The 24,027-nt window shown below is 37.4% G+C and overlaps 1 long non-coding RNA gene across 3 annotated transcripts in view; it reads left to right on the plus strand.

Moving 5' to 3' along the window:
• Positions 1-24,027, plus strand: part of LOC147368966 (uncharacterized) — a 224,740-nt gene that overhangs the window by 65,514 nt on the left and 135,199 nt on the right. The window lies entirely within an intron of this gene.

The following is a 24,027-nucleotide window of genomic DNA, read 5'->3' on the forward strand; positions in this document are numbered from 1 at the left end:
GCCAAAGTACTGGAGTTTCAGCTTTAGCATCATTCCTTCCAAAGAAATCCCAGGGCTGATCTCCTTCAGAATGGACTGGTTGGATCTCCTTGCAGTCCAAGGGGCTCTCAAGAGTCTTCTCCAACACCACAGTTCAAAAGCATCAGTTCTTTGGCAGTCAGCTTTCTTCACAGTCCAACTGTCACATCCATACATGACCACAGGAAAAGCCTTGACTAGACGAACCTTTGTTGGCAAAGTAATGTCTCTGCTTTTCAATATGCTGTCTAGGTTGGTCATAACTTTCCTTCCAAGGAGTAAGTGTCTTTTAATTTCATGGCTGCAGTCACCATCTGCAGTGATTTTGGAGCCCAGAAAAATAAAGTCTGACACTGTTTCCACTGTTTCCCCATCTATTTCCCATGAAGTGATGGGACCAGATGCCATGATCTTCATTTTCTGAATGTTGAGCTTTAAGCCAACTTTTTCACTCTCCACTTTCACTTTCATCAAGAGGCTTTTTAGTTCCTCTTCACTTTCTGCCATAAGGGTGGTGTCATCTGCATATCTGAGGTTATTGGTGTTTCTCCCAGCAATCTTGATTTCAGCTTGTGTTTCTTCCAGTCCAGCGTTTCTCATGATGTACTCTGCATATAACTAAAATAAGCAGGGTGACAATATACAGCCTTAACGAGCTCCTTTTCCTATTTGGAACCAGCCTGTTGTTCCATGTCCAGTTCTAACTGTTGATTCCTGACCTGCATACAGATTTCTCAAGAGGCAGAGCAGGTGGTCTGGTATTCCCATTTCTTTCAGAATTTTCCAGTTTATTGTGATCCACACAGTCAAAGGCTTTGGCATAGTCAATAAAGCAGAAATAGATGTTTTTCTGGAACTCTCTTGCTTTTTCCATGATCCAGTGGATATTGGCAATTTGATCTCAAGGCTGAGTTTATAGACTATGCCAAAAAGCGTATTTAAAGTTATGTGCTTTCTATGTAATGTTCCTATATAGTTGAGTAAATGTTTATGAATTTGAATGTAAAAGTGCATTAAATTTTATTTCTAACCATTTTAAGAGTATATATTAGACTATTTTCATGAATAAATAAATTAGTAATTGATTTCAGAGAGTAGTGAATAAATAAATAAATCAGTAATTGATTTCAGAGAGTAGTGTTTCAACAGAGGGGAATATTTCAGATGATCTTCAGAAATATTTCACATGAAAAGGATAATTATTTACACATATTACTATACATCTGTGTATCAAAGTATGATAAATATGGAGTATACAATTCTTTCTTTTAGATTCCCAAATCAATTTAGTGATCAAGTGTTTGAAGATACCTTCATATAAAGAACACCAGAACAAGAGTGGAACAAAATATTTTGCTTAAGCTCTGTTAAAATATTTTCTTAAAAATGTATTTTGTAAGGTTGGTCAGGTCCTTGTAATAGCTATACTGGATATATTAATATTAGAAAAAGGTTTTGAGATAAGAAATATTACTTGAAATAAAGTCATTTCTTAATAATAAGAGGATCAACATATCAGGAAGATATAGCAATTACAAATTGTACACATGCAGAACCAGAGCCCCATAATACATGAAGCAAAAAGTGAAATAGCTCAAAGGAGAAATAGACTATTCAACAATATTAGAGATTCCAATACCTATTCTCAGTCATGAAAAGAATAATTAGGCAATCAGCAAACATATAGAAGGCTTGAATACATTATCACCAACTTGACTTGTTTGACATCTATAGACTGATCCATTCCAATAACAGCAGAATACATGTCATATCAAGTGTACCCTAGCCATTCTCTAGACTATATGCTATGCTGGAAAATAAGCCTTATCAAGTTTAAAAAGATTAGAAAAAAACATCATCCAAGACACAACAATAAAACCCAGAAAAAGATAAAAATAAAAATTTCCTCTCAGAATAAACTATAAGTTAAAATTCCAAAATCAATTAAATCATGTAATGCTAAGAAAGAAAAATAAATAACAATTAGGGCATAAGTTAACTCCATGTAAAGTTACCGATAAAAAAGAGTCACACAAAGATTTAAAGCATTTTTATTTAGAATATTTAAAGGTTAAATGAAGTAACACTATTAAAAAATAACAGAAACATAAAGTAAAAATTCTAGAACAACTAGAAATAAAAAATGGTGTAAATTATTGAAGAAAAATTATAACCATTGGAATAAAATATTATCAAAGGGAATTGATAAATAGTAATGAGTAATTCATCTAAACAGTTATGTGTCTCTTTTCCATTCATTCTTCTATGTTGACTGAAAGTATCCAGACAAATTGCTAACTTTGCTCTGTTCTTGCTCATTCATTCATTCTCTCACTCAACAGATATTGATAAATATCTCCTGTGGCAGGCAGAGTTTTCGATGCTCTCATAGAGCTTACATTCTAGTAGGAAGAGATGTGCATTAGTTAAAAAATAATTTCATTGTGTGATAAGTGATTTTAAAGAAATAGCATTTCCCTCTCTGAGTTTTAGTATAGTTTCTGACTACAGAAATCATTCTTGGAAGCTTACCTGGGACAGCAAGTCTGGATTTATACAAGGTTATTTAGCAGGTTAAATAGCTCCCAATAGTGAGTATAGTCCAAGCTGCTGGCTAAGGGGTGAATCATTATGGTAGTTAAAATGTCATTGTACCAATAAGTGTTTCTACTTTAGAAATAATTAGACTTACAGACATCAAATCCAGCACAAGAAACATAAAAATATAGGACCTAACAGCTGTTTAACACTGTATCAATACAATATTTCTTTAATACCCAGTGCAGATGGAGAATTAATTGAGGAGACAAGAAAAGCCAAAGAAAAGACATGGAAACAGAACAGAGAGAATATGTGATTAGGTTGCTTTCCTTTTCTTTTTCTTTTCCTCATCTTATTTAAACTGGTAATCTATGGTCATAGATTTCAAGATTGTTATATATTCAAGTTTATTGTATGTATTTTATATGTAAATACCTATGTTACTTTGTACTGTGCCTAGTTCATAAGCCACACATTCCAACAAGCACTTTTATTGCCCTTGTAAGTCATAAAAAGTTTACTCTTTTATTTTTTAATATTCACTAACTTCATTTTAAACCAAGCTGCACAAGATGGGTTGGGATAAAATAAAAGGTTGGGATAAAATAGAGTTATCCCAATTTTCTAGCCCCAAATTATCTGAATAAATTTAAAACTTTCCAAGATTCAGGTGTTAGTCCAACCCAAAGTAAATATTATTGTCTAACTTAATCCTGGAAGTAGTAAATTATGCACATTTGCTATAGAACATGTTAATTATCTCAATAAATACAGTAATAGTAGACAAATATAGACATTTTAGAAGAATGGAATAATTGAGGAAAGACCATCCCATCTGCTGAAAGGGTGAGCCTTTCATAACATTCTCAGGTGACAAATGAGGAGCATACTTTTTCCTTTGAGAGATGTTTGATTAGCGTCTGCAGGAGCCAGGGAAAACATCTAAAACAATAACTAATGCCTAATACAAAGCACAGTCAGGTTTATTTGTGATCTTTATCAGTCCCTTAGGGAAAATGATGTGGAAAATCACTGCAAAGAAATAATTCTCCAGAAAACACATCATTCAAATGGCTTTTCTATCTTACCTATCTGATAAATACAGGAGTAGGAGAGTATAGCTTAATACTCAAAGTCAGAGACTTAAAGGAAAGACACTTATTTTAGTCCTGAATGGAAAGGCTGCATTTCAAGCTCAGACCAACACACCAGGAAAGAGAAAAAGCAGACAGAAAAGGGTAGGTCTATACACTTTGAAAACTATTCACATGATAACATCTGAAGGATTCTAATGCAGCTACTCGCATATCATCCAATGAGCAAAGACAGATTAGAGTTAAAAGACTTAAGTCTTTTGTATGGCTCTATTATTGTGTGATTTCAGAGAAGTTAAGCACTTGGCTCCAGCATACCAAGCAGAGTGAATTGGAGGCTATAGCACCTTCCCTTCTCAAGTTATATTGTTAGGGAGGTAAAGCAAAGGAGAGAAAACCCATGATAAAATTAAAACTTCTACAGAAATGTGATCAACTATCCAAACAGAGGGAGCTCAATAAGGTTTTGCAGAAATCAGTAAAGAATCTTTCCCAAGTTAATACTTACCATGTGTAAATGCATATTGTTTGAGAGTCTCTTCCTATTACATCATTAGCAATCAGTATAGCTCTAAGAAAGAATAATGTCTCAAATAAGAAGCAAATTAGCCCATCTCAGGGAAATGAACAGCTATTAGTACACGCAAACTTTAAGAAATATCTGCTCTAGCTTAAGAAATTCAGCATATGAGAGATGCAGGTGAGTTCCTGCCATGAAGTCATCCTATTCTCTGCTGCTGCTGCTGCTGCTAAGTCGTTTCAGTCGTGTCTGACTCTGTGCGACCCCATAGACGGCAGCCCACCACGCTCCCCCGTCCCTGGGATTCTCCAGGCAAGAACACTGGAGTGGGTTGCTATTTCCTTCTCCAATCCTATTTTCAAGACCTTTCAAGTGGGAGATTGCACACCTAAGAGTCCTTGTCGTCTCCAGATCCCATCCCGAGCTGCTCCCACTGTTGCTAGCCTGTGTGCCCCAGGGGTGCCTGCTCTGTTCTTTAATAGGAAAGAATCATGAATAAGTTCTTGCCAGTTTGTCAGGTAGAAGAGGTGATAGAGGAATCATTTTATTTTAAGGCAACAGTCAGGGCCTGCGGGGCCTAGCACTTGGCCAAGTGTCTTAATTTTCAAGTCGATTATTTTTCTCTCACCTTCCATTCCTAACTTCCAACTTCCAGGGATGAAATTCCATAAGAATGATAAGTTCATGGAAATTGTACTTGATGAGTTAGATCCTGGAGTCTTCTTCCAAAATTACAAACAAGTTATTAGCATAGGAAAATCTTTTGCCAGAAAACTGTTTTGTATATGCTTTTTTGCTAGGTAACCTTTCAATGCTAGGTTAGAAATCAAGGGTTCTCATTTTAAAGACTACTCCGTAAAAAGCATCAATGATACTCTCTGAAAACTGTTTACTTATTCTTTACAGACATTGTGTCCAACTCAGGAGAAAGAATAAAAACTCATGTAAGCAGAAGGAGAACATATTTTTTTGTCTTAGCCATACTATTTATATTTTCCTCATTAAAAAAACAAAACAAAACAGTTGTATTGACCTGTATTCATATCCTTGCTTTGAGATCAAGCAATTCTTTTGCTCAATAATCTGCTACCCTCCCAGTGCTGTGCACAATAAAGTTCAAATTGTTTTATTAAATGCTTAAGTACCTCTTGATTTAACTCAAACTATTTTCCTGGTTTTAAACTTCCTGTTCCCCGTTTCCTCCTGTGCCTTCCACATACTACACAGAGTTACTCCTAATTTCATTTAAATACTCCTACCACGAAATATCCAACTATAGATTTGCTAACTTTTTTTTTAAATCTAATATATTCTTCTTTCTGTTTATTGAAGTCCTCCACCTGCTCAAAGCTTAGCTGGAGGTGATTTTATCTATGAAATCTAGTCTAGCTTCTGTAGTTAAAATTTAATCTCACCTTCCTCTCTGCTCTCATGTTTTTGTGTACTTCTTCCATGTCCCTGCTTTGTTTTTAGATATTTATGTGCCTGATGGTCCAACCCAATAGGTTGCAGGATCCTTAAAGCAAGATAGTCTGATTTGTTCATCTCGGTTCCGCGTATAACACCTAACAGAGTTTCGAACATTTATATGCAGAAACTGCCAGGACTTCCCTAGTGATCCAATGGTTGAGACTCTGCTTTCACTGTAGGGGTCCCAAGTTCACTCTCTGGCAGGAGAACTAAGATCCCACATGCTGTGTGGTGTGGCTGCAAAGTAAAAAAAGAAAAGAAAGAAAGAAATTGCCCAGAGAAGACCTTTTCATAGATAAAGAATGAATTCAAGAGAGGTTCACAAGAGAGAAAATCCCAAGAATGACCATTCTGTTATTATCTGATTATCTTTTGCTCTGTCTCATCCATTCACACTCCCACTTTCTGGATAATAATAGTAAAGTAAGAAAACCCGAGAAGCACAGATAGCCAGAGAAGTATATGTATATAGTCAAAGATGACTATAAATAACCTTTTGGCCAGAGTTATTGGAGGTTATTTGTTCATTAATGTATTCTTAAGGTCGTTGTCTCCTACTAGATGGCATTTTTTGTGCATCTCTGCAGTCAGTTGCCTTTGGTAGTTTCAGCATATAGTTCTCTTGCCTTTATTTTTCTGTTTGCAGACTGGTACTTGAAGGTCAGCTCAGAACAAAAATCTAAGAGCACACAAAGTGAAATATGGTCAGAGCTTCTGAGCAAAGATGTTTCTACCAGGATCACCTCTGTCACCATCGCTTTAAGGTTAATATTGAGTTATCACCTCACAGCAGTGTAACTATTCCCAGTTACACTGGAAAAGGGGAAAAGAGTAAGAAGCCACCAGAAAAAGAACAGATGGGGAGAGCTCCACAGGACTTTGTTTACACTCTTGCTTTCTCTTCGCTCTATCAGAGGAATGCAAGCCTTAAAATGGAGAGAAGTCTGAGATTATTAACACAGTTTGTTTTGCATCTTGTTTTCGTGCACATGACATTCTCCCTGAGCCACAGTTATTGATCACTTGAAGACAGGTGAAAGTGATAGATTAGGCTTGTTACAGGTGAAGTGTAGAGAGAAAGAAAGATAATATTTTGCTTCAGACATTCAAAATAGGATTTATAGGACAGTGTTGTATGGTATGGTCTGGTATAGTCAGTATAGTCTGGGAAACCAAACTTTTCAGAATGTTTTTTTTTTTTCCCCCCTAAATCCCTATATTTCCTCCATTATCATGTCAGTTACCATGCCAGGAGAACTGTAAGTTATATGTAAGGTAGGAAAACACGTGGATACCTCATGTTTTGGTCCTGAGATACTTAGGTAATATTGGGGGATAGATGGAAGCAGAAGATGAAGACTACATGTATACCACCTGCCCAATCGGAGATGGGAGTGTTAGAGGGAACGCCTAGAGAAAGAGGGTTTGTCTATTTCATGGTTAAAAACATGGAAGGAGCTCTCAGGCTGCTTCTCGCCTGTGCCTGTCTGGGAAGTGACACTGTCAAGGGTTGTTGTTCAGTCGCTAAGTCATGTCTGACTCTGCAATCAGATGGACTGCAGCATGCCAGGCTTCCCTGTCCTTCACTACCTTTCAGAGTTTGATCAAACTCATGTCCACTGAGTCGGTGATCATCTGACCATCTCATGCTCTGTCATCCACTTCTCCTCCTGCACTCAGTGTTTCCCAGAATCAGGGTCTTTTCCAATGAGTCAGTTCTTCACATCAGGAGGCCAAAGTATTGGAACTTCAGGATTAGTCCTTGCAGTGAATATTCAGGGTTGATTTCCTTTAGGATTATCTGGTTTGATCTTCTTCCTATCCAAGGGACTCGCAAGAGTCTTCTTCAGCACCACAGTTCAAAAGCATCAATTATTTGACGCTCAGCCTTCTATATGGTCCAACTCTCACATCCAGACATAACTACTGGAAAAACCATAGCTTTGGCTAGATGGAACTTTGTCAGTAAAATAAAATCTCTGCTTTTTAATATGCTATCTAGCTTTGCCATATCTTTTCTTTCAAGGATCAAGCGTCTTTTAATTGCATAGCTGCAGTCACTGTCATCAGTGATTTTGGAACCCCCTCCCCCCCAAAAAAAAACCCACAAATCTGCCACTATTTCCTTTTTTACCTCCTGTCACGTGTACTCAGTGGCATATAATGGTAGCATGGTAGATGGAAGACTAGAGTTTAGTGTTCTGTGTAGCTCTTAGATCCTGTGCATCACGGGAAGGACTCAGAACTTCAGTTAAACCCTTAAAGGATTTTACTGCAGCTGGAATCCTCCTGCCAAGGCAAGAGACACAAGAGAAATGGGTTCAATCCTTGGATCTGGAAGATCCCCTGAAGTAGGAAATGGCAACCCACTCCAGTACTCTTGCCTGGAAAATCCCATGGACAGAGGAGACTGGTGGGCTACAGTCCATGGGGTTGCGCAGAGTTGGACAAGACAGGGACTGAGCGTGCACACATGCAGTGCAGCTGGAAGTAAGCTGCATTGTGGACTACTTGGGGACAGGAGCTCAAGGCCTGGGGATACACTCCCACAATAGCTGGGAGTGGGTCCACTTCCAGACCTGGAGTTCCCCAGAAGACATGGCACTTGTGAGAGCCAGAATGATGCCAGTACCAGAGAGCTGACCAGAGAGGGAGAGAGAGAGAGAGGAAGATGAAGAAGAAGATGAAAGGAGGGAGAGTAGGGAAGAGAGAAGGGGGAAGGGAAGTTAGGTTTAAATGTCAGCAGGTCAAGCAGCAACTCAGTGGACAAGGCTCATTGCCACAGAGCGTAGGAACCCATGATAGCGCAGGGGTGCAATTTGTGTGCAAGGATCTCCTCCTGACACTGCCTTAGTTACACTAGGCCTCATCCAATCTCTACATAAAAACATGTGACTTAAATACTGATGCTTTTAAAAACATAAACCAACTGAATATTATTGGTAATGACTAAGTTATTGTATTGGGTAAGGGTTTTTTTAGCATAATTTTTAAATCATGGATTTCAATAACAGCTTTTCTTCTATCTAGAGTATGGGGATTCATCCTAGACTATGGGGATTCATAATGGGTAATCATGTTATTTAAGAGATTATAAAGAATTTGCATTTTTCTGGACTTGTCTGAAGGGTAGTGTGAGTAAAACTGATATCCCAGCACATGGAGAAATACCCCAATTTTGGCACTTATTATTCTACTACTTATTAGAATTGACTGGTCTAAATGACTGGGTGGCTACCCCAATTTTCCAATATTTCTTCTGGAATCTTTTCAAATAACATTTTTTCTGGAAGTGGTCCCAATACTTTCCTCTCCCCTTCTTCCTTTCTGATTCCCTCCGTCCCTTCCTTCCTCCCATCCTTCCTCCCTTTTTCTCTCCCTTCCTCCCTTTTTCTCTCCCTTCCTCCTTTCCTTCCTTCCTTCCTTGCTTCTTTCCTTTGATAGTTCACTAACAATAACAGTAATTGTCATTGGGTATAGGAGAGCTGTGTATTTTTTTTTTTTTAGTAGAAGCTTATTATGAAGTTCTATTGATTATAACCCTTTTTTATTTTTAATTATTTTTTTAATTGAAGCAAAGAGGTTTATTGGCTGTTGTACAGTGCAAGGTTAGCTCGGTAGAGCCAAGCTGCTGAAGCTTTGCTCCTTTCTTTCTTTTTTTAAATATAAATTTATTTATTTTAATTGGAGGCTAATTACTTTACAATATTGTATTGGTTTTGCCATACATCAACATGAATCCACCACGGGTGTACACGTGTTCCCCATCCTGAACACCCCTCCCACCTTCCTCCTCATACCATCCCTCTGGGTCATCCCAGAGCAGCTCCAAGCATCCTGTATCCTGCATTGAACCTGGACTGGCAATCTGTTTCACATATGATAATATACGTGTTTCAATAATATTCTCTCAAATCATCCCACCCTCGCCTTCTCCCACAGAGTCCAAAAGACTGTTCTACACATTTGTGTCTCTTTTGCTGTCTCGCGTACAGGGTTATCATTACCATCTTTCTAAATTCCATATATATGCGTTAGTATACTGTATTGGTGTTTTTCTTTCTGGCTTACTTCACTCTGTATAATAGGCTCCAGTTTCATCCACCTCATTAGAACTGATTCAAATGTATTCTTTTTAATGGCTGAGTCATACTCCATTGTGTATATGTACCACAGCTTTCTTATCCATTCATCTGCTGATGGACATCTAGGTTGCTTCCATGTCCTGGCTATTGTAAACAGTGCTGCGATGAACAGTGGGGTACACATGTCTCTTTCAATTCTGGTTTCCTCAGTGTGTATGCCCAGCAGTGGGATTGCTGGGTCATAAGGCAGTTCTATTTCCAGTTTTTTAAGGACCCTCCACACTGTTCTCCATAGTGGCTATACTAGTTTGCATTCCCACCAACAGTGTAAGAGGGTTCCCTTTTCTCCACACCCTCTCCAGCATTTATTGCTTGTAGACTTTTGGATCACAGCCATTCTGACTGGCGTGAAATGGTACCTCATTGTGGTTTTGATTTGCATTTCTCTGATAATGAGTGATGTTGAGCATCTTTTCATGTGTTTGTTAGCCATCTGTATGTCTTCTCTGGAGAAATGTCTGTTTAGTTCTTTGGCCCATTTTTTGATTGGGTCATTTATTTTTCTGGAATTGAGCTGTAGGAGTTGCTTGTATATTTTTGAGATTAGTTGTTTGTCAGTTGCTTCATTTGCTATTATTTTCTCCCATTCTGAAGGCTGCCTTTTCACCTTGCTGATAGTTTCTTTTGATGTGCAGAAGCTTTTAAGTTTAATTAGGTCCCATTTGTTTATTTTTGCTTTTATTTCCAATATTCTGGGAGGTGGGTCATAGAGGATCCTGCTGTGATGTATGTCGGAGAGTGTTTTGCCTATGTTCTCCTCTAGGAGTTTTATAGTTTCTGGTCTTACGTTGAGATCTTTAATCCATTTTGAGTTTATTTTTGTGTATGGTGTTAGAAAGTGCTCTGGTTTCATTCTTTTACAAGTGGTTGGCCAGTTTTCCCCACACACCTTGTTAAAGAGATTGTCTTTTCTCCATTGTATATTCTTGCCTCCTTTGTCAAAGATAAGGTGTCCATATAGTTGATTTACAATATTATGTTTCAGGTATACAGCATAGTGATTCAATATATTTATAGGTTATATTCCATTTAAAATTATTAAGAGTTAATATTACAAGAAATACAAGCTATATTCCCTTATGCTGTATAATATATCACTGTTGCTTATTTATTTTGTACATACCAGTTTGTGTGTCTCATTCCGTTACCCCTATCTCAACCATCCCCTCTTCCCTCTCCCCACTGGTCACCACGTTTGTTCTCTATATCTATGACTCTTTCTGTTTTGTTATACATTTGTTTGTTTTATATTTTATATTCCACATATAAGTGATAAAGTGTTTGTCTGATTTGTTTCACTAAGTGTAATACTCTCTATGTCTGTCTGCATTTTTTCAGAAAGAATTTCATTCTTTTTTATAGCTAAGCAATATTCCATACATACATACACACCCTTATCCATTCATCTGTTGATGAGCCCTTAGCTGCTGCTTACATGTCTTGGTTTATTGTAAATGCTACTCTGAGCATTGGGGTGCATGTGTCTCTTCAAATTGCTGTTTTCATTTTCAGATATGTGCCTGGGAGTGGAATCACTGGATCATGTGGTAGTTGTATTTTGAATTTTTTGAGGCCCCTGCATATTGTTTTCCAAAGTGGCTGCACAAATTCGCAATCCCACCATCAGTGTACTGGGGTTTCCTTTCCTGCACATCCTTGCTAACATTTATTATTTGTAGACTTTTTGATAATAGCCATTTGACAAGTATGAGGTTATATCTCTTTGTGATTTTGATTTGCATTTCTCTGATTAGTGATGTTGAGGATCTTTTCATGTATCTGTTGGTCATCTGTGTATCTTTTTGGAAAAAATGTCTCTCCAGGTCCTCAACTGAGTTTTTAATTGAATTCTTTGTGGGTGTTTTTTTTTTTTTTGACATTGAATTGTATGAGCTGTTTATCTATTTTGTATATTAACTCCTTACAGATTATATCATTTGCAAATGTATTCTCCTATACAGTAGGCTGTCTTTTGGTCTTGTCCCATGGATTCCTTCACTCTGCAAAAACATTTAAATTTAATTAAGTCCCGTTTGTTTATTTTTGCTTTCATTTCTTTTGCTTTAGGACACTGTTCCAAGAAAAGGTATTTCTATGATTTATATCAAGGACTGTTCTGCCTGTGGTGTTTTTTAGGAGTTTTATGATTTCAGATCTTACATTTAGGTCTTTAATCCATTTTGAGTTTACTTTTATACATGGTGTGAGGACCTAAAGGCTGAGGTGCCTGATATGGAGCTCAAATGCTGAGCTCAAGTGATTCAGGGAAAATAACTACCTTTGTGATCCTTCCTGATAATGGATTCTTGTGGTCAGCCTGTGGTTTTTCCTTAGAGGGATCATCTCTACTTTTCTTACCTATCTTGACGTTGTCTTTTCCCCTTTTGTTGTGAAGATTTTGATTATCCACTTTTCGGGTTCCTTTCAAAAGGAATTATTTCATATGTAGTTGTAGATTTCTTGTGTCTATTGGTGGAGGTAAGTTTGGGATCTTCCTATGCCACCATCTTCAACCTTTCCTACCATATTTTAATTTTTGTTCATTTTTATCAACAATTATTTTTTCGATCTATACATTTCATTTTGAATATCTTTGGCATATTCAAAAATTAAGTATGTAATGGACATTATAGACATTCCAGTAATACACTAGTTTACAAGCATAAAATAAAGTTATCAAAAGCAATGACCAGCATAATCCAAAAATTGTTAAGAAAACACACAAAAAGGAGAAAACACACAGGATCTGAATTAATCCATTTTCTAAGGATATAACATGTGATGAATGTTGGTCTGCAGGCCCCTAATTGTAAATTTCAAACTTCTGTACTTATCAAGTTTCCATAAATTTGTGAATCCTTCACAATAAATTCTAAATCTCTTGGACAAAGATTATGAAAATCAATTCAAATGTAAATTGACTGACTTTTCCAGACTTTTATGAAAGTCAACAACCCCACCAGATATGTACCTTAGCATGCCAATCAGGATGATTCCATAATTTATCATCTTTGGCTAGGGAAGTATCTGATATAAGCAAACAAAAGGAGAATGATAAGAGGCCTAAGCAAAAGAAATTGGTATTTTTTTCATACTGAGTTCTCTCTTGAGAGCAGCTTTGAAAAATATATGAAGTTGCCTGTAATTGCTAAATTGTTTATCTGGAAATATTTTTGAATTTGTACCAATCCCTGTTCCCCTCATATCTAGATGCCCTAGTCACTGTTTATATTTCTAAACAGTTTGACTAGTTCCATAAGAATGTTGCTGAAGTTTGCCACTTATTTTATCTTCATTCAAATGTTTTATCCTACTCTTCCACCTTTAAATTTATTACCTTTCACACAGATTGTATCTACTTGATATATAGCCAACTTTGCTTATCTCACCTACAGATTTGATCTTTTGCTGCTGCTGCTAAGTCACTTCAGTCGTGTCCAACTCTGTGCGACCCCAGAGACGGCAGCCCACCAGGCTCCCCCGTCCCTGGGATTCTCCAGGCGAGAACACTGGAGTGGGTTGCCATTTCCTTCTCCAATGCATGAAAGTGAAAAGTGAAAAGGAAGTCGCTCAGTCATGTCTGACTCTTGGTGACCCCATGGACTGCAGCCTACCAGGCTCCTCCATCCATGGGATTTTTCCAGGCAAGAGTACTGGAGAGGGGTGCCACTGCCTTCTCTGGATCTTTTGCTAAGTATGCCCAAATCAAACAGTTGTTTACAGACAATATCCTGGCAAACTAGGAGCATTCATCTTAAAACAGCAATCAATTGAGACACAATTGCTCAGAGAATCCATTTTACAGGGGGAAATAAGTTAAATCAGTTGTTAATACTTGTATCTTAAAAAATGCCATATAATTTGATATGGTATGGAATCCTGTAGTCCATCTAGGATTACCCATCTATGTTTATTAGTGTAAAAAGAAATTCCATTAGGAGAAAAAGTTGCATTTCCAAATTACTCCCCAAATTGTTTACAACATTTCTTTATATAAGGATACCTAATATTTATAAAGCTATCACTTGTTTTCAAGTCACTTTAATGTAGGTGATTTGTTAAACATCTCCTTATGTTTTTTTTATTACAATTTCCTCTTTGCAATAGTTGTAGAGCCATTCACGTACACCAGTGTTTCCTAAAAAGTAGTTTAAAAACTACTAGTATCCTTAAAAAAGTTAGTTAATATTTCAAAAATTTTCAAAACAGAATTTTGTGAGTAAGTAAATTTGAAAAGTTTGTGTTAACAAAGCTAAATGGAATTCTTAGGTCAAAACTCCTTGAAACATTTAATAGTTTAATGTGCTATGTTATTCTTTGAGGAGGTAGCTCACTTATACAGTTTTCCCAGAATTATTTGATTTAATAATTTGTTTTCAAAGAATATTTAAGAACCCTAGAATTCTTCAGTGCACATTTTGGTGAAAACTGTTAATAGTGTCTGTTCCACTTATTAGCTTTTTTTTTTTTTTAAGATTTAAAAAATTATTTATTTTTAATTGTAGGATAATCACTTTACAATATTGTATTGATTTCTGCCATACATCAACATGTACATCACCATATGTAAAAATAGATCGCCAGTGGAAATTTTCTGTATGACTCACGGAGCTGAAACCGGTGTTCTGTGACAACCTAGAGGGTTGGGTTGGGATGGGGTGGGAGGGGGAGGGAGGTTCAAGAGGGAGGGGACATATGTATATCTATGACTGATTCTGATATATGGCAGAAACCAACTTATTAATTTTACAGTTCTCTCCTCTTCAGGGAACAACTGTTGTTTTTTAGTATTACCTCCTGAAAATATGATTTCAGTCACTGCAAAGGCATCCAACACAACGGAAACTGCGGGGAGGAGGACAGTGGAAACATCCCGATATTTTACCGCTAGGAGGTACTTACTAAGAGTTCTTAAAGATTAGCCCCTGTTTGTGTTACGGTCAGTGCACCTCTGGTATCACTGCTCTGAAAGGAGTTGTCTCTCAGCCAACTGAAGTCAGATTTTAGGTCCCACGGTGTTCCTGGGTTTACTAGGGGCCTCAGCATTTAAAAGCCACCATATCCAGGGCCAGGCATTAGAACCCTGGACTGAGAATCTTTCATTTCTGCTGCTTCCCTTCAACATATTTTCAGATATACTTCAACTCTCCCTTGAGGGCAACCTCCTCAAACTTCTAATTTTGTTACTTTGATATGACCCATTACACAGAACTTTAATGACTCATCAGAAACAGCCTCTGAGTTTTTGCAACAGTGTTTACTCTTCCTTGAAAAGAATGAAGGTCTAGCAATTAAAAACTCTCCATTGGGAGAAGATAAATATTTCATTCTTGCTGTATTACCATCTCTCAAAGTTTCTGGCCCAAGCAGCCATAAATGAATAAACAAATGAGTAGATAAATAAATAAATACTTAAATATGTAAGAAAGAAATGTTAGGAAATAAGACAAGTAGTCTGTCTTTACTGATCACTTTGCCATTCCTGTCTTTGGTGGGATACCCAATGACAGCAAGAATGAGTCTTAATATGCATACAAGATACTAGCTTTCATCCCAAATCAACATCTCTTTTAGATCTGTTTAAAATAAAACATTTATTTCAGTGAGGCACAGGTACAGGAAAGCAGGTGTCTAAACCCACACTGCTAGTAAGACAAGCTAGACTCTATCTGACTCCTATCTTTGGGCTCTTGGCCTAATGCTTTGTGTAAGACAGCTTTCCTCTGTGTGAGCTCACATATTTCTTTGTGCCTCTCTTATGTTAATATTTTCAAATCAGTATACAATCAATTTCCTGTTAAAGTGCATGTTCCTTAACTCCTCAGAGCAAAGACTGCATTAGCAATTTTTCTTTTTTAAAAACTGTCTAAAATGCACAAGGCAGAACTTAATTGTTTGCTGAACATTTTGAATGAATAAGCCCCAGGGGATCTAGACTGCATTTATTTATTTAAAATAAATCCTGGACTAAGATGTGGTTTGACTAGCTTATATATAGGAGTCTTAAACCATAAGCCGGACTAGCTATCATTTTGACCTAGACTCTCTCTCTCCTTCAATGTATTTATTCCAATTAGCTGATAAATGCACAGAGGTCAGATGCGGAGTACAGCTAGACTGTTCTCTGGAGACTAGAAACGCTCATAGTAAATTCTTACTAAATGCTTCTTCTTGTTAGTGATGATGACATAGTTTATCATTTCCAGTTAACTTCTTGCAATATGAGTTGTTTCATTATGACAAAATTTACAATAATATTAGATACTAGTGCTTCCAGCCTGGGACTAATCACTGTGATGATTAGACACAAGGCTATGACAGTGGTTTGCAGGCAGAAATTAGCATGAGAACAGTCCTTGTGTGAACACGCAGAGAGGTCAATATTACATGATTATAAATTAGCTTGGTGGACTGGTGTGGTCATTAGCTCAGTCGAGTGTTCCTATTTCATATAATTGTTTGCTGCACCTGAATTAATTTGAGTGTTTAAATCCTGCATATTAATTCTGTGCTGCAGGATGTAAAGCTTTGGACTAATCCCTATAATACTCTTTAGTATAAACACCTTAATCAAGCAACAGCTTTATAATTAGTTCTACTTACAGGCTGGATATAATTTACTAGTTTTACAGATCATAAGTTACCACAACTTTTTAATCATAGTGATTATGCTTTAGAATGTAAGCATAAATGGACTTTTCTAGTTTATTCCAAGAATGAAACCAAGGCAGTCAAAATCAGGAGATTAATAAAATCCAATATATGGATACACTTTGTATTTTTATGGCAGCTCAAGATCACTCATCCTTGGAATTTAATCACCAGATTACAGTAGGCTATTGAGCTGAGAAGGTGATTTTTTCTCCTTTAAAAGGAAGCACAATTCTCTATTTATTACATATTTCTTTTGTTGGGTGTGAAAAATGCTGACATGATTTAATTTTATCACAGCAGTGAGTGCTCTGACAATATCCCTCTTGTGTACTAAACCTAGTAAGTAAATAATGGTTTAGTTACGAAGTATGTGCTGATCCATTTTTCTTTTTATCTGTTTTTTCCCCTGAGGATTTTAAAGTACAATCATTTCTGGCATTGAGACCATTTGTATGGTCAGGCTACACAATTTAGAGAGCAGCACCTTAAATTAAGTCTTAAATAAGCATTTAAATTAAATTTAATAAAGAGTTACTTGTATTAATTAAAGTAAATTTATTTAAAATACTTTATTGAGATTTAGGAATGTTATGAAAGATGAGACTCTTCTTATAATATTGCTAAACTTCAGTGGATATATATTATTGGATGAACCAGTTGAAATATGAAATCACTGTCTTCATATATCTTACTGAAATATTTATTTGAGTAAGTTCAATATAGAGGTAACTTTTTCTAAGAAAACTTCATGAAAATAGCTAAAACTTTTAGAGTTTCAATCCTAAAATCTATAATTATATCAGTTCAATTCATTTCAGTCACTCAGTCGTGTCCGACACTTTGTGACCCCATGAACTGCAGCACACCAGGCCTCCCTGTCCATCAGCAACTCTCGGAGCCTGCCCAAACTCATGTCCATCGAGTCCATCCAACCATCTCATCCTCTGTCGTCCCCTTCTCCTCCTGCCCTCAATCTTTCCTAGCATCAGGGTCTTCTCAAATGAGTCAGCTCTCCACAGCAGGTGGCCATAGTATTGGAGTTTCAGCTTCAATATCAGTCCTTCCAATGAATACCCAGGGCTGATCTCCTTCAGAATGGACTGGTCGGATCTCCTTGCAGTCCAAGGGACTCTCAAGAGTCTTCTCCAACACCGCAGTTCAAAAGCATCAATTCTTTGGTGCTCAGCTTTCTTTATAGTCAAACTCTCACATCCATACATGACTACTGGAAAAACCATAGCCTTTACTAGATGGACCTTTGTTGGGAGTTTCAATGCTAAAATCTATAATTATATAAAATAATATATATGTATATGCATAGTTATAAATACAGTTTTGTGAAAATATATGTTTATGTTTGTATACATGCAAATGTAAGTATGCTATGTTAATAACAAAATATAGACAGTGCTCAAACACTTTATTCTGATCATTCTAAAAAATGGTTTTGGTTATCTTGTGGTGAATTTGTTCATAGTAAATTCTATTGATTATAAAAATAGGCAAAATAACTGACAGTATTGTATGACAGGGTCAAAGGTAGCATATAAACACAGTTAATTTAAGGGTGCTGGAGAAGGAAATGGCAACCCATTCCAGTGTTCTTGCCAGGAGAATTCCAGGGACGGGGGAGCCTGGTGCTGTCTATGGGGTTGCACAGAATCGGACATGACTGAAGTGACTTAGCATAGCATAGCATAAGACTATTTACAGTGATTAAATAATTATCTCATTTAGCATAATGATGTTTTCAGGTAGTTTATGATTAACTGGTATTATGGACAGTGGTTAACTAAGCAACTACACCATTGTAACTCAGAAATCTTTCAGTTGGCTATTTGAGAAAATTTTCAGAACTGAAGACAAATCCCTTAGGACACAGAACAGACTGAAATGTCACAAAATTCTAGAATAAATAGCCTGGACAGAGAGAAGCTGATGTTAGCTGGAATCTTAGAGATTTCAGAAGGAAGATGTCACTTTTAGAATAGAGACGTATCCAGCTTGTCAAGGGAACTCTAAGTGAACAGTCCCTAGCTATAGGGAGTGGGATCTCCAAAGAATCCTTGAAGTCACTCATGAAAGCCTTAAATCTGTGAGATTCAGAAAGCACTAAACCAGCATTTATCAGTGTTTATCAGTGCTACCGGACTGGAAAAGGTCAGTTTTCATTCCAATCCCAAAGAAAGGCAATGCCAAAGAATACTCAAACTACCGCACAATTGCACTCATCACACATGCTACCAAAGTAATGCTCAAAATTCTCCAAGACAGACTTCAACAGTATGTGAACTGAGAACTTTCAGATGCTCAAGCTGGATTTAGAAAAGGCAGAGGAACCAGAGATCAAATTGCCAACATCCATTGGATCATCAAAAAAGCAAGAGAGTTCCAGAAAAACATCTATTCCTACTTTATTGACTGAGCCAAAGCCTTTGACCATGTGGATCACAACAAACTGTGGAAAATTCTTTAAGAGATGGGAATACCAGACTAGTTTATCTACCTCCTGAGAAACCTGTATGCAGGTCAAGAACCAACAGTTAGAACTGAATGTGGAACAACACACTGGTTTCAAATTGGGAAAGGAGTCTGTCAAGGCTGTATATTGTCACCCTGCTTATTTAAGTTATATGCAGAGTACATCATGAGAAACGCTGGGCTGGATGAAGCACAAGCTGGAATCAGGATTGCTGGGAGAAATATCAATAACCTCAGATACGCAGATGACACCACCCTTATAGCAGAAAGTGAAGAAGAACTAAAAAGCCTCTTGATGAAAGTGAAAGAGGAGAGTGAAAAAGTTTGCTTAAAGCTCAATATTCAGAAAACGAAGATCATGGCATCTGGTCCCATCACTTCATGGCAAATAGACGTGGAAACAATGGAAACAGTGACAGACTTTATTTTCTTAGGCTCCAAAATCACTATGGATGGTGACTGCAGCCATGAAATTAAAAGATGCTTGCTCCTTGGAAGAAAAGCTATGACCAACCTAGACAGCATATTAAAAAGCAGAGACAATACTTTGCCAACAAAGGTCCATCTAGTCAAAGCTATGATTTTTCCAGTAGTTATGTATGGATGTGAGAGTTGGGACTATATAGAAAGCTGAGCACTGAAGAATTGATGCTTTTGAATTGTGGTGTTGGAGAAGACTCTGAGAGTTCCTTGGACTGCAAGGAGATCCAACCAGTCCATCCTAAAGGAAATCAGTCCTGAACATTCACTGGAAGGACTGATGTTGAAGCCGAACCTCCAATACTTTGGCCACGTGATGCGAAGAACTGACTCATTGGAAAATACCCTGATGTTTGGAAAGATTGAAGGTGGGAACAGAAGGGGATGAGAGAGGGTGAGATGGTTGGATGGAATTTCCAACTCTATGGACATGAGTTTGAGTAACTCTGGGAGTTGGTGATGGACAGGGAAGCCTGATGTGCTGCAGTCCATGGGGTCACAAAGAGTCAGACATGACTGAATGACTGAACTGAACTGACCAGGCCCTTTGCCTTAACATTTTCACCCCCATGATACAGCATGGTCATGGGAGGGTGAGAAACCTCACTTTTGAATGAATATTGAAAAGGTGATTATCATATGAATCATAAAATACAAGAAGCAGTTCTCTAAGTTAGATCTGCAGACTCCTGGGAGTCCCCAGAGAGACCTTTCTAGGAGATCTGGGAGATCAAAGCTTTTTTTCATAATAATACTAAAGCATTATTTATTTTTTTCATTGTGTTGACATTTGCAGTAGTGTCACAAAAGTATCAGTGGGTGAACTGCTGACTCATTAGCCTGAATCAGGACGGTAATACCAAGGTGTACTAGCAGTCATTGTATTCTTCATCACGGTCCACTGGCACCTAATCCAAAAAATGCTAGTTCCGAGTCATCTTTCCTTCCATTGCTATTATGGCTAAAATATTTCTTACAACTAGATTTGGCATTTCTTGTTTCTTGTCTTACAGCACCTCTTTTCTCTCTTTCCCATGACCTGGGAAGTCCCTGGTACAAAAGTTCCTCCCTGTTACTCTGGATGTTCCTCTGACTGCCCTTTTGCTTTTCAGTTGCCCTCTACTTCTTCTTGAGAGATTTTACCAAGTCTTGATTTGACCCTGTTGGACACATATCTTGGACTTTGGGCCAGTCTCCTCCTCCTCTCAAATTAACCTTCTCTAATTAACCACCAATTGCTTCTGGATGTTGTTTTCTGATTTCTGAAGTGACAGCTAAGTATTTGATAAGATTATTCTTAAAGTACTAGAGGTTGCAAAATATTTCTCTGATTCTTTTTCGCCGACTACATGCCCTCTTCCTCATTAGATGGAAGACACCTCAGTTCTTCAAAGAATTCTTAGGGCAGGATGTGGCTAAATTATATTTTCATGGGTTTTGAGTCATTATGAATAAAAGAATGATATCTAGGATAAAGGTGATCATGGGCCTTATACATGCTTGTCTTCACAGACAACATCCAGGGCTTCAAAATGAGGAGTCATCTGAAATTATATTTTCAGGAAAACAGATGTTTAGCCAGCCAAAAGAAGACACAGTGAGGTTCTATTAGCCGAGTTTAGAGTTGAAGGGCAATCTTGTGATTGCTTGGCCTCTAGTGGGTGCTCAAATAATGCTTTCAGAAAAGCATCTATTTCTGCTTTATTGACTATGCCATTGCCTTTGACTGTGTGGATCACAATAAACTGTGGAAAATTCTGAAAGAGATAGGAATACTGGACCACCTGATCTGCCTCTTGAGAAATTTGTATGCAGGTCAGGAAGCAACAGTTAGAACTGGACATGGAACAACAGACTGGTTCCAAATACGAAAAGGAGTACGTCAAGGCTGTATATTGTCACCCTATTTATTTAACTTCTATGCAGAGTACATCATGAGAAACGCTGGACTGGAAGAAACACAAGCTGGAATCAAGATTGCCGAGAGAAATATCAATAACCTCAGATATGTAGATGACACCACCCTTATGGCAGAAAGTGAAGAGGAACTAAAAAGCCTCTTGATGAAAGTGAAAGTGGAGAGTGAAAAAGTTGGCTTAAAGCTCAATATTCAGAAAATGAAGATCATGGCATCCAGTCCCATCACTTCATGGGAAATGGAGAAACAATGGAAACAGTGTCAGACTTTATTTTTCTGGGCTCCAAAATCACTGCAGATGGTGACTGCAGCCATGAAATTAAAAGACGCTTACTCCTTGGAAGGAAAGTTATGACTAACCTAGATAGCATGTTCAAAAGCAGAGACATTACTTTGCCAACAAAGGTTCATCTAGTCAAGGCTATGGTTTTTCCTGCGGTCATGTATGGATGTGAGAGTTGGACTGTGAAGAAGGCTAAGCGCCAAAGAATTGATGCTTTTTGAACTGTGGTGTTGGAGAAGACTCTTGCGAGTCCCTTGGACTGCAAGGAGATCCAACCAGTCCATTCTAAAGGAGATCAGCCCTGGGATTTCTTTGGAAGGAGTGATGCTAAAAGTACTTTGGCCACCTCATGTGAAGAGTTGACTCATTGGAAAAGACTCTGATGCTGGGAGGGATTGGGGGCAAGAGGAGAAGGGGACGACAGAGGATGAGATAGCTGGATGGCATCACAGATTCGATGGACATGAGTCTGAGTGAACTCCGGGAGTTGGTGATGGACAGGGAGGCCTGGCGTGCTGGGATTCACGGGCTCGCAAAGAGTTGGACATGACTGAGTGACTGATCTAAGTGGGTGGGCAAATACCACACATACCTGCAAATCTACACACAATGACCATACCCACCACTGAGGGGGTGGAGTTTCTCTCTTTCCACTGAGTGCTCAGATCTAAGGTTTTCAATTGGAATCTTCAGTCCTATTTTAACTCAAAATGCTAAATCTATAAATATTTTTGTATTTAGTAGATTGAAATGGAATACTAAAACTAAGGAAATATAACATAATTTATTCTCAGTTTTGTTGGTCTAAGGCCAGGAGGAAAGTAAGGGAAGCTTGTTTAACTAGTGTGACCCTTAGTTTTAATATACAAACTTTATCCTTTTATACATTTTATAAATTAAATCTTTGAATGTTAATGTTTTTTTCTGCTATTGTCTTTTTTGTTCCAAACTATGTATGAACTATGAATGGGAAATGAAGTAAAATGGACAAACTCCTCAAATTCCACTTTTATCTCTTTTGATTTCCTTATTGGCACAGCATTATCTAGTCAGGAAAGACATCCTCCAGCAGCCTTTTGGGTGGTGGTCTTTGTTATAGGAAATCTTTTATTTCATTCTAGCAAAGAAATGAACCAATTTGATATGATCCTTTTATCCCAGAGAAAGGGCACTTCTTTATTTTCAAGGTTGTGCATTTTTTTTCAACTGTAAAACACACTCCACGACTGAAGCCATAATTATATGCACTTGTCAATCAATCTTAACCTACTACACTATAGTTATGGCATTTTATCTAAAAAGAGAAGGATTAAAGGCTTTGCATGAAATGAAAGGTACACATAGTCAGGGAAGTATAATGCATGTCATTAGCTATCTGGGAAGAGAGAAATGGACAGAGACAGATTACCAATATTTGATTTCTCGTAGGCATTAAAGAAGTATTTAAGGCTACCTACAAAATAATGTTAGGGAATTTGACACTTTGATTCCTATTTTGTTCTCCTGGCAATTATTTAAAAGAACTTCTTTATCCAGCAGCTACATGAATCAAATTTGAAAAGGATAACAGTTTAAAGGGAGATTAAGAAAGGGGAAAAAAAAAATCCTGTTTAAACTGAAGTGCCACAACTTCAGGAGACGATTTTAAACTTTTTTTTTTTTTCCAAGCACATTTTATTTCTTTGGATACAGTGTCTGTGGTAGGTAAAGGTATCTGGAATAATTTTAAAATACACTTGCTGCCCTTTGAGTCTCTGAGAGGCACCATCACAGTTGGGGAAGAAAAAGCATCTTATGGGAAGACAACAGAAAAAAAGCCTAGACTGAAGTGGTGAACTTATTTTCTAAGAAAGATTGGTATGATGAGAAGTGCCAGGTGTGTTATACATAAAAAATATTGGAATAACACTAGGCCAGTCTCAAGAAGCAAAACTGTATCTGATTTCCTCTAGAATTGCTTTTTTGAAGTGAGTCTTACTGATCTACAGAACAATGGAATAGCATTTAGAAAATTGAAAATTATTAATAAAAATGTTCTGAGAAAAACACTGCCTGTGTAATTCCCATGAAATAAATGTTGTTTTTGAAAAAAGTATTGCATGTTGAAAAAAACCCAAAGACCATACTTGAAGCATCTGTCATCAAAACAACTTACAGTTACTAAGTTTGTCTCTTCTATGTGGGCTTTTAATCAAAAACTTTAAGAGTTCAATTCAGGAACTAGTTGTGCTCAGCTCCGAGAGATTTGCGAAATCCAGAATAAGATAATGGAAATAGTGACCTGAAAAAGGCAGAAAAATGACTTGAAGAAGATCCCAAACACCACTGGGGACAGAATAGCAAAGGCTGGTCATCTATTTACCTGCTCCATGACCTGTTGGTTGGAAAAGTAAACTGTGAAATAGTAAAACTTGAGAAACTTC

The sequence above is a fragment of the Bos grunniens genome, chromosome 7, assembly GCF_055505025.1.
Source record: "Bos grunniens cultivar Pamir isolate PY7600 chromosome 7, Bosgru_T2T1.0, whole genome shotgun sequence".
NCBI lineage: Eukaryota > Metazoa > Chordata > Mammalia > Artiodactyla > Bovidae > Bos > Bos grunniens.